Here is an 11,311-nt window from a genome sequence, read left to right as displayed (position 1 = left end):
AATTCCATATGGAGGTTCCATGCTGGTGGGGGAGTATGGTGTTGTTAATCTTCGACACCGGGCAGTGTGATATCATGGCTGGGAGCACGCGGTCTGATCCAGACTTCCTAAGTTCAAATCCTACAGTGTCATGGACTAGCTGTGTGGCCTTGGTCAAGGTACTTAACCTCTCTGAACCTCTGTAATATGGGCAAATGATAGCATTTATCTCATTATACTTGTTGACTTAATATTCGCCCAGTGTTTAACGAAGTACCCGGCACATGGTAAATGCCGTATGAGTTTGGTGCCATTATTAGTATTTTTAAGGCAATTTAAAATATAAAGCAAAATAAAGGTTTCCCTGTAAGTTTGAACAATTTAATTTACCAAGAAAATCAGAAATGAAGAAATCACAAAGTCTTAGAAAGCAGCCACGGTGAAAGGGTCTACTCTCCGTGGTTTGAGTTGACCCTTCAAGGACACTAGCCTCCAGGTCAATGCGAATTACTCTCCTTTGGGTTAAACGTTATCTTAAAAATACACAATTGGGATCATCATAAGTCACTTTAAAAAATTCTTTGGTTTGGAATTTGTTTAAGTTTGTTTCTTTCTTTATTTATTTAGAGAAAGAGAGAGAAAGAGATCTGGGGAAGGGCAGAGAGAGAGAGAGAGAGGGAGAATCCCAAGCAGGCTTGCACTGTCAGCACAGAGCCCACTGCGGGGCTGGAACCCACAAACCATGAGATCATGACCTGAGTCAAAACCAAGAGTCCCACCCTTAACAGCCTGAGCCATCCAGGGACCCCAAGTATTTTTTTCTTAATGGAGTTTTGGTTTGTCCCCACCGCCGGGGTCTACCTCTTCGGGTTATTTTGTTCTGCTTGCCTACCACATGCGATGATGAGTTGAGCCCATAGTAGGGGCTGAAGCAATACATGATTGACTACATGAAGAATATACTAAGTTATTCATGTGTTCCGTTGTATCTTTTGCTTCCGTTGTAACTAAAATCAGGGGCAGGGTTTCAAAGGTCACATCCAACTTTTAAATAAGTGGATTTTCCTATGATTTTTCTCCTGTGAAATTAGGAAGAAGCCCACATTCGCTCTTCTTAATATCGAGTGCCTGCACCCATTACCCCCTTGCCCTGGGCGGCCCGCCTGACCCACCTTGCCCGGCGGGCCTGGAGCCCGGGATCGAGGACTCCACACTTGGGGCTCTGTGCGACTCAGTGGGCACTGCTGCCCTCTGCTGGGAGTCTCGAGAAACAGCGCACTCCCTACCCTCCACCCGGCTGATTTTCAGAAGAAAGGAGCTGAATACCTCTGAAACCCTCCAACTCCCCGCCTACCCCGTGCGCCCTGCCGGGAAAAGCTCCAAATAAAGCAGTACTAAGTAGTATGAATGAGAAATAGGAAGTCCAATACAGTTGTGATTTATGCCATGATTAGACCACAGATCTTGTTTAAAAGTTTATTATTTAATTCCTTCCCAAAGTTTACTTTCTCCTGCCTTTGGGTTGCTGAATCTGCTGCTGGTGGAAACAATGCCATTTCAAGGGGTCCCGCGTAGGTTTTTCAAGTTTATCTTGAGAAATAAGAATTCGCATGGGGCATGTCCCTCTAGACTGGTGGCAGCACCCTGTGACAGTCATGCTCTGTGGTTGTGTCCTTCACTCTTCTGATGACCACAATCGGACACTCACTCTTTTTCTTTTTCTCTTTGGCTATTTTGTGTCCTAGCAGTTACCTCTGAATTTATACCTTTTTTTTTTTTAATTTATACCTTTTTAAAAAATGTGGATTTATTTTTGAGAGAGAGCACTGGCGGGGGAGGGGCAGAGAGAGAGGGAGACAGAGGATCCAAGGCAGGCTCTGTGCTGACAGTAGTGAGGCTTATGCGGGGCTTGAACCCCCCAACCCTGAGATCATGACCTAAGCCAACGTCGGATGCTCAACCCACCAAGTCACCCAGGCGCCCAGCTTTATACCTTTTGTATTGCCTTTCCGCCTTTGTTCCCTTTATCGTTTTTGTTATTAAATGATAACATTTGGTTTCTGGAAATCACTCCATAAGAGCCCATAAAGATCTTCTTCATTATTTTTTCACTGCTGTGCAGTATTTCATAGTGCGTTATAGGCTATAGTTTGTTCAGCCCATTTCCTATATTTGGGCATTGAAATTGTTTCCGATATCGTACAATTTCAAATAGTGCTGTCATCTATAACATGTGTAGAACCATGTGCATACGTGTTTTTGTGTTCCTGGAGGTTTGTCTTCAGGGCAGGCTGCTAGAAGTGATTGCTAGACGAAACGGTGAGGGTGTTCACAGTTTTGTTCACTTTTACCCAATGGCTCTTCCTGGGGGCAGAGATACACTCTGACTGTTAGTGACTAGCATCTATTGTAAGGATACTTGCGATGAGGAAGGAAGGAAGGAAGGAAGGAAGGAAGGAAGGAAGGAAGGGAGGGAGGGAGGGAGGGAGGAAGACTGGAATACTAGCCATGTGGTCCTGTCTCCTGAGTCCTCCAGAAAAGAGGCTGGTTGGTGCAGTAGGGCAAGGCTTGCACCTAGAACTCCTTGGAAGGTCAGAAGTAGTAACACAGCTTGCCCTCATAGGTTTGCTGCTGGTTCTGGACCTAAAGCACCCTGGGTCCCTTCTCAACACGGGGCTGATGAATATTCATTCAACAGCCAGCAGGGCTGGTATAGGGAGCAGGTGACGGTCTGCTCCGAATGAAAGAATCCAGGGCCATGAAACAGAACATCGTTTTCACAGCCAAATGCTCTCACATAAAGGCGTGAAGCCACTCCCTGCCGTCCCTGTGCTCTTCCCAAGGTCACCACCTGACGTCCTTGCTCTACAGACACACACCCCTTCCTCCTGCTCCTTCCTCCTTGCTCATGATTTCAGCTTGCTCTGAACTTAGGGCTACTCTGTCCCTACATCCTCTCTCTTCCATGACACCGGTTTCTCTGGCCACTCACCCATTTCGAATTCCAGGTCTGAAAAGCGCAAGTCTGAGTGTCCCGTATCTTTCCTTCAGCTCAGAACTTCTCATGCCAGGACCTCTCCTCGGCCAGAGGTAGACGTCCACCTGCAGTTCACAGTACGGCACCCAGGGTCCTGCGTCTACAAGATCAGCCCCACCCAGGGGGGCTATGGGTGGGACTGGAGCTATGACAGGTAACATGACTGACAGGTGCAAGGTAGCAATTTACCAGGAATGGAACAGTGGCCACGCTTCATTTCGGACCTCACCTGGTATGTTCCCAATGGCTGCACAAGGCCGTTGCAAGTCCCTGCTCTTTCCCGTCGCTGTCTTGTTTTTGAACAGTGAAGGGAGGAAAAGCTTTAAAACCTTTTCATTACTACTTATTCTGTGTATGAAGGGAGGTAATTACTCACGGAATCAAGAAACTTGATACTAGGTAACTTCCTTTAAGGGGGATCCCAAACCAAGCCCATCCTTTTTGTCTTGCCCTGTCAACTCACCAAAGAGCCTTTCCTTGGCATCTCTGTTCCACTAACGTGTTCACGTCATCGCGGTTCTTGCCACTGTCTGAACCGTGTACTTAGTGGTTCCCTCTTTGTGTGTCTTTCCCCATCTCTCCCCTACCAGAATGTGAGCCCCGTGAACCTGGTGCCCACTGGCCTATTCTGCACCCTGGAATCCAGACTACATTAGTACAGCCCCACCTGGCACACGATTTGGCATGAGCCACAGTTAGGCATACAGCGGCAGCCCAGCAGAGACTTGTTGAGAACATCAGTATACTAACCGTGGCGTTGCATGCTTGTGTCATGCTGTGCCCACACGTTTGCCACTTCATGCTCTGTGCAAGTGTCTTCTTGTAATCCAAAAAAAAAAAAAGAAAACCTAACTGATATCGATGACATCAATTACTCAAGCTTGTTAACTGGATCCAGGAAGGAGAGCACTTTCTAAGCCCTCTTCGGTCTCCAAAATGCTCCTCTGGAAAGGTGTAATTAGTGAGGAAGAAATGAGCACACTGGATCGGCTGATCGTTATACTGCAATCACACTGACATCCTGTGTGCTCCAAGCAGATGCTTTCTGTAAAGAACACACCCCATAAGGCGTCTTTAATAACTGGCCAGCAGGAAAGACGCTGGCAGGAGCAAAGATCATCGTGCACGCAAACCCATCCCGGACGTAGGCAGGGGAGTTGTGACCAGGGCCTCTCACATCAAGTCTTTGAAATTCAGTGAAAAACCCCAAAGTGCATGTAATCAAAAGTGAGTACGAACACAGCCGAGCAGGTAAAGTTAATTATACAGTACGAGGAACTTTTTTTTTTTTTTTTTTTTTTTTTTTTTTTTTTTTTTTGCAGTGGGTATGGCACTCATCACAAGAACAGCCAGCAGGGCTGGTACAGGGAGCAGGTGACGGTCTGCTCAGAATGAAAGAATCCAGTGCCCTGAAACACAACATCTTTTTCAGAGCCAAATGCTCTCACATAAAGGCGCAGTACAAAGGCTGTGAAGGAGGAGGAGGGCTTGCTTCCTAGGCTCTCTAAATAAAACCAGGCCCGACTAGAAAAGCGCTTGTGATCCTGATAATAAATGAAGAAAGTATGATTTAAAAATAAGCCCCAGAAGCAGTGCAAATAAAGAAGGCATACGTGCCCTCGGCTCACCGTAGCCTGTTTCGATTAAACATTCTAATTTCTGCGGAGCAGGATTCTAAAAGAAGATGCCTATTTATTTTCCCTCTGTGAGAGTACAAAGATTCCCAAACTTCAAGCTTAGAGAAGCCTCTCTGTAAAACGAGTTAATGCCGTCAAATCGAGTTAATGGCTGCAGAGAGATTCACGGAATGGGTGATTTAGTGTCCAATAATGAGTTGTCGATAAGGGGCAAAGAGCTGCCGTGGTCAACGAACTCATAGCAACAGTTCAGGGTTCGATTGATTTCTTAGCAATTAGTGGTAATGGTGCTAAAAAGCAAGGAAAAAGACAGATTTGACTGGAAATTTGTCTCCTGTGTGCTGAGTGCAGAGCAGGACTATGCGTGTGGTTTGGAGGGCCTTGGCACCTGGCATGGCATGAGTCACAGAATCCTCTGTAATTCTGATCCTCTGGCCATTTCAGTGTGGTTAAGAATCTGTACTAAGGAGGCGCCTGGGTGGCTCAGTTGGTTAAGCTTCCGACCTCGGCTCAGGGCATGATCCCGTGGTTCGAGAGTTCGAGCCCCGCCTCAGGCTCTGTGCTGACAGCCTGGAGCCTGCTTTGGATTCTATGTCTCCTCTCTCTCTGCTCGTGCTCTATTTCTCTCTCTCAAACATAAATAAGCATTAAAAAAAAAAGAATCTGTTGTAGGAAGAATTGAAACCCAAAATATATTAGTCATATCTCACTGAAACTGCCTTCTCTGTATTAATGACGATATACGCAGGTTTTCCCCTTTAACTCAGTAACGAATTTTTGATCATATATCCGGCTCTTATCACAAATCTGAATCTCTGATGACTTTTTTTTTTAATTCTTCGCTGATGAACTTGAGTTAATCCATTCCTCTCTTTGAATGGAAATAGTTCTTGTTTTTGCTCTAAGTTTTATAACATTAGGCAATATTTACGTTGGGTTTTGTTTAAAACTGGGGTTCACCTGAAATCATCAAATTACAGAAATGAATATTTTCACACAAATTACCCAAGAGATATATCCTCACAGGAAAGTATGAAAACTGAGGTGAGAGGTACAATAAATGAGCACTAAAAGCGTGCCAAATATAAATGCCAAAATGTCGTCTGCATTTGCTGTAATCTGTGCATTATTTTCATTCAGGAATGCTGATTGCAGGGGCGCCTGGGTGGCTCAGGTAGTTAAGTATCAGACTTCGGCTTGGGTCATGATGTCATGGTTTGTGAGTTCGAGCCCCAAGTGGGACTCTTTGCTGACAGCTTAGAACCTGCTTGGGATCCTCTCTCTTTCTCTCTCTCGGCCCCTTCCCCCTCAAAATAAATAAACTTCGAGAAAAAAAAGTGCTCATTGCTATTGGAATCCACCTCTCTGACCGTGGGGTTGAAGTCATTCCTCCAATGGAGAGCCTCCACCAGAAACACAGGTTTCTAGAAGTGTCCACAGTCAATAACGCATTTACAAAAACACCCTCGTAATATAACTGTGAAGAAACATAAGAGTTGGAGATATAAAGTCTTCACAATTCTGAGTTCAAAAGAGGGCAGTAAAACAAAAAAGCAGAGCCTCGTCTTCTTGTCTCAAATATTTAAATATGTTCTTCAAATTATTCAAGTCCTATATGGCTTGTAAAGATTGATCTTGAAAAACCAAACAAAACCACAGGGCTGGATGACAGCTTCTCCCTAATAGAATCCTGCCATCTGGAGAGCACCACTTCTCACCTTGTGTTTTGGGGGGTTGGCCCCCATATTTCTAAGCAATTTGCTTTTGCTACATCTTCTTCTTTTCCAGTTGTAAATAGTAACTTTTAAGTCCCCGCTAGGGAAGATAGAGCCCCGCCCAGACGTACATGTTCTCAGACTCTCTGAGGGTAGATTCAGTCCTGGGCTTGTTACCAGGCACAGGGGTGCTGGAGTATGTGGCCCCAGGGGCCCGAATAGACCTGCTTCCACCACTCACCAGTGACAAAAGCCAAAGGTAGAGTGACAAGTGGTGGGGAAACAAGAAAGGAATTTATTTCAGTGAGGCCAACACCGGGAAGACAGTAGACTCGTGTCTCAAAGACTGTCTCCAAAAGAGCTGAAAATAATTTTCGGTTTATATAAAAGGAGACTGCGGGGCCACGGCCGGTAGGTACGTGCAGGTGGGCAGGAAAGGTCAGGCGGGTCACTGTCCTGGGGTCAATCACGCAGGGTCCTCCTGGCGCCTGGGTTGTCCCTAGTGTTGGAGGGGTCATATCTGTCCCCAGCCCTGGATGCTTGGCCCTCCTGGGTCTTTTGCCTGAGTTAAGAGATAAGCTGAAAAGACAAACTTAATCAATTAGAAAGTACTGACTGAGGTCAAAATGGAAGTCGTTGAAGTCCTTTCTCAGGTGGGAGAAAAAAAAATCAGGACGAAAACAAAAGGGGATCTGTGCGGATGAAGAGAACAGCAGTCTGCCCCGTTCTCAATGGCTGGCCTCCCCTTCATCAGTCCCACCAACCACCCCCCTCACCAGTCTGTTCCTACCATCGTTTCCCTTCCATTCTTGCCCGGTGCCTACCTTGTTGTAACTATATAAATGTCACTCATGGTGGAGTATTTTAGAATTACATTTCATTTTTCTTGTACAACTTTGGTACAATTGGAATTAATAATTGTCGTGTGTGTGTGTGTCTGCATGTGTTTTGGCATGGTTTTCCAAACTCCTATGACTGCCTCACCCCTGAACTTTTAGGCAAGAGTATAAACGTGTTCTCACTATTTTCAAGCTCCTCATGGGGGCGCCTGGGTGGCTCAGTCGGTTAAGCGTCCGACTTCGGCTCAGGTCATGATCTCACAGTTCATTAGGTCGAGTCCCCCATTGGGTTCTGTGCTGACAGCTCAGAGCCTGGAGCCTGCTTCGGATTCTGTGTCTCCCTCTCTCTCTCTCTGGCCCTCCCCCACTCGTGCTCTGCCTCTCTCTCTCAAAAAAAATAAACATTAAAAAAATTTTTTTAAAAACCTCATTATATATTTGATCTGTTCCTTCTTCTTGGAAACTCCTTTCTGGAGCTCCACCCCCATTTATTCACTCCTTCATTCAGGAAATATCTGTGGGTGCTTGCTAGGCACCAGGCCCTGTTCTAGGCATTGGACATAGCAGTACACATGACAGAAATCTTGCCCTTGTGGAGTTTATCCTGGTGTTGGGGGAGACATGAATAAGGAATAAGTATACTAAAAAGTATTATTTTAGAAGATAGTCTCTTTCATGGGAAAAAGAATGAGCTTGGTAAAATGGATTGGGAAGGCAGGCAGCGAGACATAATGAAATTCTAAAGAGACAGGTGGGTCCCTATCAAAATAACGCCAGCATTCTTCGCGGAGCGAGAATAAACAATCCTAAAATATGTATGGAACCAGAAAAGACCCCAAATACCCAAAGTAACATTGAAAAAGAAAACCAAAGCTGGAGGCATCACAATCCCGGACTTCGAGCTGTATTACAAAGCTCTGATCATCAAGACAGTATGATATTGGCACAAAAACAGACACTCAGATCAATGGAACAGAACAGAGAACCCCAAAATGGACCCACAAACGTATGGCCAGCTAATCTTTGACAAAGCAGGAAAGAATATCCACTGAAATAAAGACAGTCTCTTCAGCAAATGGTGTTGGGGAAACTGGACAGCGACATGCAAAAGAATGACCCTGGACCACTTTCTAACACCACACACAAAAATAAGCTTAAAATGGATGAAAGACCTAAATGTCAGACAGAAAGCCATCAAAATCCTAGAGGAGAAATCAGGCAAAAACCTCTTTGACCTTGGCCACAGCAACTTCTTACTCGTCTCCAGAGGCCAGGAAAACAAAAGCAAACATGAACTACTGGGACCTCATCAAAATAAAATCTTCTGCACAGTGAAGGAAACAATCAGCAAAACTAAAAGGCAACCGATGAAATGGGAGAAGATATTTGCAAATGACATATCAGATAAAGGGTTAGTACTGAAAATCTATAAAGAGCTTATTGAACTTAACACCCAAAAAACAAATAATGCAGTGAAGAAATGGGCAAAAGACATGAATAGACTCTTCTCCAAAGAAGACTTCCAGAGGGCCAACCGACACATGAAAAAATGCTCAATATCACTCATCATCAGGGAAATACAAATCAAAACCACAATGAGATATCACCTCACACCTGTCAGAATGGCTAACATTAACAACTCAGGCAATAGCAGATGTTGGCGAGGATGCGGAGAAAGAGGATCTCTTCTGCATTGTTGGTGGGAATGCAGACTGTGCAGCCACTCTGGAAAACAGTCAGAAGGTTCCTCAAAAAGCTAAAAATAGAACTACCCTATGACCCAGCAATTGCACTACTAGGTTATTTATCCAAGGGATACAGGTGTGCTGCTTCGAAGGGACACATGCACCTCCATGTTTATAGCAGCACTATCAACAAAAGCCAAAGTATGGAAAGAGCCCAAATGTCCACCAATAGATGAATGGATAAAGAAGATGTGGTATATATATACAATGGAGTATTATTTGGCAATCAAAAAGAATGAAATCTTGCCATTTGCAACTATGTGGATGGAACTAGAGGGTATGATGCTAAGCGAAATTAGTCAGAGATAGACAAGTATCATATGACTTCACTCATATAAGGAGTTTAAGATACAAAACAGATGAACATAAGGGAAGGGAAGCAAAAATAATATAAAAGGGGGACAAAACATAAGGGAGCCTTAAATATGGAGAACAAACAGAGGGTTACTGGAGGGGTTGTGGGAATGGGGGTGGGCTAAATGGGTAAGGAGCATTAAGGAATCTACCTCTGAAATCATTGTTGCACTATATGCTAACTAACTTGGATGTAAATTACAAAAATAATTAATTAAAAAATTAAATAAAGAGGCAGGTAGGTATGGCCCCCCTGAGAGGTAACATTTGAGTAGCCTTGAGTGGAATGAGAGTGTCTTGGGGCAGCATATTCCAGGCAGAGGGAATAGTCAGGGCAGAGGCCTGCAAGGAGTAGATGCCAGGTATGTGCAGGCAAGGGCTTAGGAGGCAGGGCCTGCAGCAGAGTGAGTGAAGGGAAACATGGAGAAGAAGACCAGGGACTTTGGCAAGTGCCATCTTGCAGGGCCTGCAGGCCACTGTGGGGACTTGATTTCGCAAGTAAAATGGGGAACTTAAATTTTGAAAGGCTGATGCCTTGCTGGTTGCTTTGTCAAGAAGATCGCAAGGGGAGAAGCGGGGAGACCGGTTAGGAGACCACAGTGATCCAGGTAAGAGATCATGGTGGGCAGGACCAGGTGACAATAGGGATAGTAGAAAGTGGTCAGAGTCTGGATAGATTTTGGAGTTAGAGTAAGATTTCCTGGTGGACTGAGCATGTGTGTATGTGTGTGTGCGTGTATGCGTGCGTGCGTGTGTGTGTGTGTGTGTGTGTGAGAGAGAGAGAGAGAGAGAGAGAGAGAGAGAGAGAGACTTGTCAAGGAAAACCTACCCTTACTCCAATTTTGATGAGCTGCTCTCTAGGTCACCTGCAAGGTTGTCATCCTGAGATGTACCTTTATACCCTCCCAGAGATACTTCTTCTCGTGGGTGGGATTTCCCATTTTCTGGGGGGAGTTCATCCTCTGTGACTTCCTTCCTAGGAATGGGTGCACGGGAGGTAAGTTTTTGAGATGTCGCAGGTCTTAAAATCCCTATATTCATCGTAGAATAAGAGTTGAGTCTGGAGTTCTAGGCTGGAAACCATTTTACTTCAATCTTGAGGGCCTTGTCCCATTGACTTCTGGTCACCAGTGTTGCATTTCAGAAGCTACCTGTCATTCTGATTCTTATTCCTGTCCAGGTGACCTTATTTCTTCTCTTTGAAAACCTTCAGAATTTTCTCCTTGAACCCAGTGTTTTAAGTTTGCACAGTGAAGTATCCTAAAAAAAAAAATCCACATTGCTGGCTGTGCAATGGATTCTTTAAAACTTGAAATGCCATTTCCTTCAGTTCTAGGATGTCTGCTCAGGTTTCTCTATTCTTTCTAGAATTCTTACTCAGATATTGGCTTTTCTGGACTGCTTCTTTCTGTACACCACCAGGGAATTTCCTAGTTCAAATTCTCCTGAACAGAACAGAATTCACCCAACCAGCTCATCTAGTTGAGATAAGCCAGATTAGTCATGAACTGCCAACCAGACAATGAATTGGTTTCCTTTGGCTTCACTTGGTCTAATCAGTTCTGGGTCATGTGACACAGCAGCCACTCCCGGGAGTTCCATCAGCAGGAGGGTAGACGTTTGAGAACAGACCTATTTTGTTAAGATAGAGCTAACTGCAAATATTCTTTGCTGTCAAGTCTTAGGTCAAGTCATGAGTTCTGGATTAGAAAAATATGATCATAATATATGTATATTTTTTGCCTAGTAAATTATGAAAATATTTTATGTATTTTTAGACTTATGTTCCAGATGGATCAAAGACTAAAGCACTGAAAGAAAGAAACAAAGAAAGAAACAGCAATATATTTGAGGAAACGTGGGTTAATACTTTCCAAACCATGATGTTGGAAAGCTCTTACTAAGACCTGACTGTGAGAACAGAGACCATAAAGGAAAAGATTGATAAATTTAACTATATAAACATGGTAAACTTTTATGTTGAGAAGATTCCAGAAAAATATAA

Source organism: Panthera pardus, unplaced genomic scaffold, assembly GCF_024362965.1.
Source record: "Panthera pardus isolate Hobbes unplaced genomic scaffold, ASM2436296v1 HiC_scaffold_8, whole genome shotgun sequence".
Classification (NCBI taxonomy): Eukaryota; Metazoa; Chordata; class Mammalia; order Carnivora; family Felidae; genus Panthera; species Panthera pardus.
The sequence above is the reverse complement of the archived record's forward strand: the minus strand, read 5'-3'. Positions refer to the sequence as shown.